Genomic DNA, 9,768 nt, shown 5'->3' on the forward strand with positions numbered 1-9,768 from the left:
ATGGGAATAATAGTACTGGCATGCCTACATTACCAAGTAAAAATGGACAGTTTTATAGAATGTAGAGTGCCATTTTAAATATGCATAATAATTAACTCTTAATGTGACCTGATGTGAGACTTCACTGCAAAAGAAGCCACTGAATCTGGCTTGGGCATCCATGAAAACCAGGCTGAAGTCTTAAGCAGAGAATGAGAAACAAATTCAAACTTGTGATCTTCCTAGTACTGATCAGTCCCAAGAGCGGTGAGACAAATGTCCTGGCATGCCCCTAGGGATCGTGTTAACCAAAAACATTTAAGGAAACCAATTACTTTTCATTTTCACTTCTTTGTGCACAAATGGAAATGCAATAAGTGATCCAAGGAAGCCACGGCTTCAGAGCTCACCAAGATGCTGCTTTCTGGGATGTTAAAGGGGCTACTCGTTGTCTCCACCACAAGATCTAGAAAGGGGACTGCTCTGCTTAATTTTAAGAGGAGCCCACTGTTGACTTCTTCCTTGGTCCAGTATTTGACTCTTGTATGGCAGGTCCAAAGGGCAATGTCTCCCATCACTAATGGGGTTCAATTCTCCTTGGAGTGTAACCTGATTTTTCTTACAAACTCAGAAGTTGGTGAGTATGCCCAGTTTTCTGGGTTCATTTGGAACTCACAACCCTCTTGAAACACAACACATTGGCTGGCATGTTGGTCAGTCATTTCAGTCCTGTCTGATTTGCAGCCATATTTGGGGGTTTCCTTTTCGCCTTTTCCTTCTCCATCTCATTTTACAGATGAAGAAACTGAGGCAGAAAGACTCTTCTTCCTGAGTTCCAATCTGATCTCAGACACTTACTAGCTGTGTGACCCTAGGCAAGTCACTTAACCCTGTTTGCCTCAGTTTCTTCATCTGTAAAATAAGCTGAAGAAGCAAATGGCAAACCACTCTAGTATCTTTGCCAAGAAAACCCTAAATAGGATCACAGAGTCGGACACAAGTGGAAATGCCAGAACAGCAAAAGTTTGTTAAATTGAAGTCCTTTCCCTCAACACCGCACCCCCCCCCCATTCCTCCAGCCTCTCCAGCTCTGGATTCTGCTCCAGATTACCCAAGGGAATTCACAAAGAGAATCCCCTCAGCTCTATTTTCCCTTCTGTCACTCATATCCCATTAGAAATTAGTTCCTTGGGCCAGCTGCCCTGAGAATGTGTCCCTTACCATCCCTGGCTGCTCTGACCTGGCTGCTCTGTCCCCCTCTCCTGAGGTCCTTCCTCACTCTTGCCCTGCTCTTTCAGGGCCTTTTCTATAGTTACTGTGTCTATTCCAAAGGTCTTGTGGGAATACCTCAAATGTAGGAACTGGACTTTTTTTTCCCTTCCAATGGCCACTAATAAGATTGAGTTAGGAGTGGCTTTCTGTTTTCAGTGCTTATATTTCAGGATGACTATTATTTATAGGCCACTCTAGGTTATTACTGTACTTCTGTGGGTCCAGGCTGGGAGAGAAGGAAAAATTTTAAAATGCAGAAATATAGGAGATTGTAAGTTCCTTTGCGATTCTTCTCTATGTCCTTGTGTGCCTCCACATCCCCATGCAAACTCCTTACAAGTTAGGATGATTTCCTTCTTTTTATTCGAAACCTCATCTCCCAGTATAGTGCCTGGCACACAGTAGGTGCTCAATGCATGCATATTGACTGATTGAGTCTAAGTTCCTTGGGAAGGGACTACTGTGTCTCTTCCCTCTGTTTCTCCCGCACCTAGCATAGCACGTGGCAAATAGTAGGGGCTTAAAAAGTACTTGTTGATTGATTAAGTCTGTTCTTGGCATGGAGACAGCAAATGTAATGAGGCATAAGAGAGAACAGGGCAAGCCAGGGAACAGTCAGTAAGTCAGTCTGAATGTATAAAGAAGAGTAATGGGAAGTAAAACTTGAAAGATAGGTTGGAGCTAGATTGTGGAAGGCTTCAAATGAGAAACTAAAGACTTTGTATTTTATTCTATAGCTCTTAAAGAGCCCTGAAAGGCTGTTGAGTTCTGATGTAAATAGTCCTGTGCCTTAGGGAGATTATTTTGGCAAGTACTGTAAGCAAGTATGGCTTGGAATCCATTGAGAGAGGAAGCAAAGAAAGCTGATACAAGGTGCAGTTGATAGGCGATTAGGTTCTAAACCAAGAGTGATGTCCATGACCATGTAAGTCTTGGGGTGGATGGGAAGAAAGGTGAAGAGAGAGAACCCTCAGGGGTGACATCAGAATGTATGAGTGGAAGGAAGGGGAGATTTGGAGGAGGAAGGAATAACCAAGATGACTCCAACATTTCAAGCCTGGGAGACTTCAAATACAAACCCTCTACTGACTTTCAGTTTTCCTAGGGGTTTGGTCTCGCTGCTCAGAGTAAACATGAGCTTAAACATGATTGACACTTTTCAATTGTTGGTGTTACTTCTACTTCTACATTGGCTTATTTCTGTCCTTAAAGTTTTTCTTTTCTTTCCTTCTTCACTCCCTCCCTCCTTTCTTCTTCCTTTCTTTCTCCCTCCCCACTTCCCTCCCTTCCTCCCTTCCTTTCTTCTTCTTCCTTCCTTTCTTTCTCTTTCTCTTCCATCCATTTTTTCTTCCTTTCTTCCTTCCTTCCCTTCTTTCTTTCTTTCTTTCTTTCTTCCTTCCTTCCTTTCTTTCTTTCTTTCTTCCTTTCTTTCTTTTTTCCCTCATATTTTGAGGTATTAGACTGACTACCAAACTGAAGGTCTGCAGAGCTGTTGTGCTGACCTCACTGTTATATGCTTGTTAAACATGGACAGTCTACCAGCACCATGCCAGGAAACTGAGTCGCTTCCATTTGAACTGTCTTAGGAAGATTCTGAGGATCACTTGGCAGGATAAGGTACCAGACACTGAGGTCCTTGCTTGATCTGAACTGCCAAGCATTCAAACCATGATTCAGAGAGCATAACTCTGATGGGCTCACCACATTGTCCAAATGCAAAATGTATGCTTGCCAAAAAGACTATTTTATGGAGAGCTCATATGGGGCAGGAGATCACATTGTGGTCAGAAGAAGTGCCTCAAGGATACTTCTAAAGGTCTCTCTCATGAACTTTGAATTGTGCAACATGGGAGACACTGGCACAGGACCGCTCAGCATGGCGTGTTCACATCAGAAAGGGTGCTGTGCTCTATGAGCAAAGCAGAATTGAGACAGCACGAAGTAAATGCAGGATGCACAAATTTGGGGTATCCACCCCAAATATTCACACACTATCTGTGTCCAACCTGTGGTAGAGCATTCCGAGCTCGTATTGGTTTGATCAGCCACAGTCGGACACACTGAAACTTCACTTTCTCATGGTGATGTCACTTTGATCCTCTTTGAAGATGAAGGACAACAACCAACCTTATTTTGATGTTCTTCAATAACTGAATTGCCATGATGTGGTGTCCTTGGGTTATACTTTCGTAGCATACAACTGACACCAATGCAACTGAAATGAGAAGAACTTGGAGTTATCATGCTTTAAAATAAAGGTACAGAGCCTGCCTACCATAGATGAAATGAAACAGGCAAGCCCATTACATCATTCATACAATCAATCAGCCAATGCTCATTGAATACCTTAGCATTTAGCTAGGTACTACGGAGGATATGTTGAATTATGACATGACAACCACATTCAAGGAGTTTACGATCTAGTCACAGATGAAAAGTCTAACAAATTGGTAAATATAGATACTATATATATACATAGTATCTATAAATATAGATACTATAACTAAATGCTAAATTGTGGAATAGAGAGCAAGACCTACTGGCTGCTCTCAGGAAGACCCAGGTTCAAGTCCTGTCTCTGACACTAACTACTCATGTTTGTCCTGGTCCAGTCACTTAACCTGTTTGGGTTTCAGTTTCCTCCATTAGGACTGGGGAACTATGAAGGTGATTGGATTACATGACAGCTAAGTCCCTTCCAGTTCTAAAACCAATGATGCTATGATCCGAGAAATTGAAAACAAAACCAAACCAAAGGCACCTCAGAAAGCGATGCTGGTTCCCAGAGCTCCTGCTTAATGAATGAACAAGGTCAGTGTCCCATGAGAAATCTCAGGAAGAGAATTCTCACTCAGAAAGATGTGAGATTTAGCCTTACATTTCACACCAGTTACATCCTTATGGCACCTGCTTACTACGCTGATCTACCGTCACCTCCCCTCACCCTTGCAAGACACTCTGCCTCCCCTAGGTTCTTCATTTCTATCTCTCTGGGTCTTATTCTCTAAACTATGGAAGAGTGCAGAGCCCAGTCCTTACGCATCCCCTTTGATATTCCTGATTCTTTTCCAGCAAATCAGTCCTGATGGAGGTTGCTGTGACCTCAGTTTGGGGAAGGGGGTTGAGACTGCTGGGACACCATTATTCCATAAGTTCTCAGACACTGTACCCTGAGTCCTGAGTGTCTGAACTGAGATTCTCCAGTGGACTTCTTCTTCTCCTTCTCCCTCTCCTCCTTCTCCTCCTCTTCCTTCTTCTCATTCTTCTCCTCCTCCTTCTCCTCATTCTTCTCCTTCTTCTCCTCCTTCTACTTCTCCTCCTCCTTCATCTTTTCCTTCTCCTCCTCCTTCTCCTTCTTCTCCTCCTCCTTTGCGTCCTCCTTCTCCTTCTCTTTCTTCTTCTTCTTTTTTCAACACTGATTTTTATAAGATTATGAATTCCAAATTTTTCTTCCTTTCTCCCTCCCTCCCCTTTCCAAGATAGCAAGCAATCTGATATAGGTTATACCTGTACAAACACATTAAATATATTTTCACATTAGCCATGTTGTGAAAGAAGAAGCAGAACAATAGGGGAAAACCATGAGAAAGAAAAAAACACAAAAAAGTGAAAATAGTATGCTTTGATCAGCACTCAAACCCCATGTTCTTCCTTTGGATGTGGAAAGCATTTTCTATTGTGAGTCTTTTGAAATTGTCTTGGATCATTGCATTGCTGAGAAGAGCTAAGTCTATCACAATTGATCATCACACAATGTTACTGTTACTGCGTACAGTGTTCTCATGGTTCTGCTTACTTCATTCAGCATCAGTTCATGTAAGTCTTTCCAGGTTTTTCTGAAATCTGCCTGTTCATCATCATTTTATATGCATATATATGTATATACACACATATACATATATACGTGTATATACATGTGCATATATACACGTATATATGTGTGTATATATACATATGTATTCCATATTCATATATTTATTCAGTCATCCCCCAATTGATGAGCAACCCCTCAATTTCCAATTCTTTGCACCACAAAATGAGCTACTATAAATATTTTTATACATATGGGCCCTTTTCCCATTTTTATGATTTCTTTGGGATACAGACTTGGTAGTGGTATTTCTGGATAAAAGGGTGTGCACAGTCTTATAATCCTTTGGACATAGTTCCAAATTCTCTCCAGAATGTTTGGATTAGTTCACAACTCCGCCAACGATGCATTAGCATCCCAGTTTTCCCACATTCCCTCCAACACCCAGCATTATCTTTTTTTGTTATATTAGCCAATCTGATAGGTGTGAGCTGATACCTCAGAGGTGTTTTACTTTGCATTTCTCTAATCAATAGTGATTTAGAGCATTTTTTTTATATGACTATATAGATAACTTTAATTTTTTCATCTGAAAACTGCCTATTCATATCCTTTGGCCATTTATCAATTGGAGAATGACTTGTGTTCTTACAAATTTGACTCATTTCTCTATATATTTAAGAAATGAAGCATTATCAGAAATACTGGCTATAAAAAATTGTCAGCTTTTCTGCTTTTCTTCTAATCTTGGTTGCATTGGTTTTGAGGGACTTCTTGCTACCTTTCAGTGGTAATGGTCTGGGACCAGCTTACAGAAAAACAACAATTCACATTGCTTTGATGAGGGAAAAGGCTCTGTTTGGACAACAGCCAGTCAACAGATGCAGGAAATGATCAGCCAGCTGCCAACAAGACATACTAGACTTTCCTAGACTTGCTAGAATAGATTCCCACCCCACCCCCCAGAAAAAAGTTCTTGATGGAGCAATGTACAGCAGACCCTTAAAGCATGACCTCCATGAGAGGTGGGGAGTGGGTCATCCTAAGAAGAGAATGACTTGGGCTGCACTGAGTAGTGGTAGAATTGGACCTTAGTGTGGATGGCACTGGGATAAATCAGGTCCCTGATTCACCCCAAGATGAACCTGGGTGTGAACCTTTCCTCAAACTTTGTGTTTTTCTGGGATCTGTTCCCTGGGACAGCATTCCCCGATAATACTGTAACAGGAACTTTTCTCCCTTCCTCCCCTTAATGCAATAGCCTATTGACTGACCTCCGCCTCAAGTGCTTTCTCCTTCCAAACTATTCTACATAATTCTGCCAGAGTAATCTCCTTAAAAGTTTCTTTTACCACATCATTTCAATGTTCCAAGTCCTCAAGAAGAGGGCCCAGATTTATTCGTCTGCCCCAGCCTCTTCAATATCTCCCCACTATTCCCACGAACAAACCTTCCTCTACCACGAAGTTGGTCTACAATCTGCTTGCTAAATGTGTTACATTCACTGCCGCCTCCTCAATTTTGTTCACACTGCTGTCTGGGGTGTTTTCCCCTCACCTCTCTACTTGTCTAAGTTCTGCTTCATTATGCTGTGTTTTCTCTGCAGTGCAGTGTAGTGCAAAGAAGGTGCAACTTGAAATTAGTTAAGATCCAGTTTTGAATCCTGCCTTTATTAGCTCTAACCAAGCTAGATGGTACAGTGGATAGAGGGCCAGGTCTGGAATCAGGAAGACCTGAGTTCAAATCCATCCTCAGATATGTTGTGTGACCCTGGCCAAGTCACTTAACTCTGTTTGCCTCAGTTTCCTCATCTATCAAATGAGCTGGAGAAGGAAATGGCAAACCATGCCAGTGCATGCCAAGAAATGGAGCCATGAAAAGTTGTTGCTGTTATTGGGTTCATCCTTCATTGCTGAAGAAGACCACTCCATCAAAGAAATGATGACATGACTTGCACTTGACTTTGTTTTGAGTGAGGGAGGGCTGTGCAGGTCACCAGCCTCACTTCTCCTCCAGAGTCATCTGAATCTAGTGACCAGATATTCCTCAGGATGACTGGAGATGACCCAGGATGCAATGGGAGACCTTGGCCCCTTTAGGCCAAAGTCTATTCCAGAACTCACTTAAGGTGAGGTAACACCCATTCACAGAATAGATCTGTTTAAGAAGGAGCCAGAGGATGTGAGGCATAGAAAAAAATGATATCAGGCTGGGAGGGAAGCAGCAACAGTTACTATTGACCAGTTTTGGAAGGAGTATGAAAAAGATAGGCACGTTAGTACATTGTTGGTGGAGCTATGAATCACTACAACCATTTTGAAAAGCAATCTGGCCTTATGTAAATAAAGTGACTACAATGTTCATAGAGTATGACCCAAAGAGGTCACTGATAAGAGAAAAGCCCCCAATTAAATTAAAATACTTATAAGAGCACTTTTTGTAGTAATAAGGAACCGGGAACAAAGTAGATGCCCACTGATGGAGGAATGGTTAAATAAATTATAGTACATAAACAAGACCGAATATTGCTGTGCTTGTAAGAAACCACAGCTGTGACGAACACAGAGAAGTATGTAAAGACCAACTAGAACTGATGAAGAAAAGTAAACTGAGCCAAGAAAAAATGTATCAAATGACTACAATGATGCAGATGAGAACAATCACAAAACAATAAAAAGTCAATGCTGCAAAATTACAAAGAATAAATATGGCCCCAAAAGAGAGACGAAAAGACACACCTCACTCCCCTCCATTCCTGTGCATGGACAGCAAGTAGGACACAACTGAAATGACTTAACAACAAAACCCTCCAACTACAGGTAAATCATCTAATCTCTCTGGACCTTAGCTTCATCATTTGTAAAATGGGGAACATAGTAATAGTACTTACCTGACAGGTGGTTGTAAGAATCATGCTCTGTAAAGCTGAGTCCTCCTCCTCCTCCTCCTCCTCCTCCTATCACCCTCTCTAGGAAAGGCAGCATGGAATAGTGAATAAGAGTCAGCCTCTGAGTCAGAAAGACCTGGATTCAAGTTCTACCTATAAAACACGATGACTGTATGATGCTGGGGAAGTCACTTAACCGCTTTGTGTCCTAGCCAACTTTCCAAGGCTATAGCTATAAGTAATAGAAAAGTTGCTGCTTAATGTCATTGGACAGGAGTCTCCTTATCAGGAATTCTACTACACAGATGAAATCCACATTCTGGACCAGACGAAATGATTTCCTAAATCTCCCCAAGCCATAGTGATCTCTGAACTTCTAGAACTATCTGTTCCATTAATTGGGAACTTCTCAAGTAGCACCTTGAACCAAATAGTACCTCTTTATTTTCTCATAGCATAGAGAAACATCATTTAATAGAGTTAAAATTCCAGCTCTGCTCCTTATTTCCTATGTGACCTTGGGCCTTGGTTTTCTCATTTGTAAAATGAATGAATTGGACTAGTCAATCTGTAAGGTCTCTTTCATCTCTAATATCTTATCAGTCTATGAAAATATATGGCAAATTCCTTGAGAGTAACCACTAATTTTGTATCTCTCAGGTACACAAAACAGTGATTGTACACAAAATATTCTATAAAAGAACTTGAATGAATGAATTTTTAAGACATATCTATTAAGTGCTTGTTGTTTACTAAGCACTGAAGATGCAAACAGAAAAGTAAGATGGTTCCTCCTTTCAGGGAGTTCATCTTCTGATGGGGGAGATGATACATATGACAGGTTTGAGCTTCAGATCAGATGGAAAGGTGCCATGGTCCCTAGAGTGCCCTAGCAAAGCAGATGTCGATGCTTCTTCATTCATGTCATTTCCACTGATAAAATCATATCACTTTCAGATGATTTTTGAAAGTGCCAAGGATTACATAATAAGATGTTCCTTTCTTTTCTGGGTTTTCAGTAGCTGTGAGTGTAGTAGTAGTTGTCAGGCTGTATCTCCTCGGGGGATGCTTCCCAGGATAATTCCTGAGGTCCCTGGACTAGAAGCATTGCTATTCCTAAGGCTCTTGGATTCAAGGTCCTGGGTTGTCTCCATTGGGCTCTGAAGGGAGACAGTGGTCAAGGAAACAACTTATTTGGCACCTCCTGCTTCCTGTCTCTCCCTCAGAGTACCTTGCAGCAGCTTCAGTTAGATTGATTTACCTGCTCTGTAGGAGTCAGTTGGTGGGGAGGCTATCCTCCTTTCAATCAGCCAGTCAGTCAATAAGCGTTTATTAAGTACCTACTGTGTGCCAGGAACTTGCTCAGCACTGCAGATAACCCCTGCCCTCGAGAAGCTCCCAATCTAATTCTGGAGACGACAAACAAACAAATACATACGAAGAAGTTATATACAGGATAAATAGGCAATAATGAACAGAGGGAAGGCTCTAGAAATAAGAGATTGGAAAAGGCTTCCTAGAGAAGATGGGATTTCAAGGAAGCTGGCAGGTGGAGATGCAGAGGAAGAGAATTCCAGGCATGGGGGACAGCCAGAGGAAGTGCTTGGAGCAGATGGATGGAGAGTCTTATCTGGGGAACATCAAGGAGGCTGGTGTCAAACAGTGTGGGATAGGGAGAGAATACAATGTAAGAAAACTAGAGAGGTAGGAGGGGCTGGGTAACAAAAAGCACTGGATGCTGGAACAGAGTATTTTGTATTTGACCCTGGAAGTGATAGGGAACAACGGGAGTTTGGGGGTGGGAGAAGGAGAAAGAGAA

At 41.8% G+C, this 9,768-nt stretch overlaps 1 long non-coding RNA gene across 1 annotated transcript; it reads right to left on the reverse strand.

Annotated features, from left to right (window-relative positions):
* Positions 1–3,378: 3,378 nt before the first annotated feature.
* Positions 3,379–8,166, reverse strand: LOC140501746 (uncharacterized). Its single transcript, XR_011966340.1, has 3 exons — positions 7,953–8,166; positions 4,421–4,758; positions 3,379–3,466 (listed from the first exon to the last, which is right to left on the reverse strand). It is a non-coding gene; the product is annotated as an uncharacterized lncRNA (long non-coding RNA).
* Between the last annotated feature and the right edge of the window lie 1,602 nt (positions 8,167–9,768).

The sequence above is a fragment of the Notamacropus eugenii genome, chromosome 4 (genome assembly GCF_028372415.1).
Source record: "Notamacropus eugenii isolate mMacEug1 chromosome 4, mMacEug1.pri_v2, whole genome shotgun sequence".
In the NCBI taxonomy this organism is placed as follows: Eukaryota; Metazoa; Chordata; class Mammalia; order Diprotodontia; family Macropodidae; genus Notamacropus; species Notamacropus eugenii.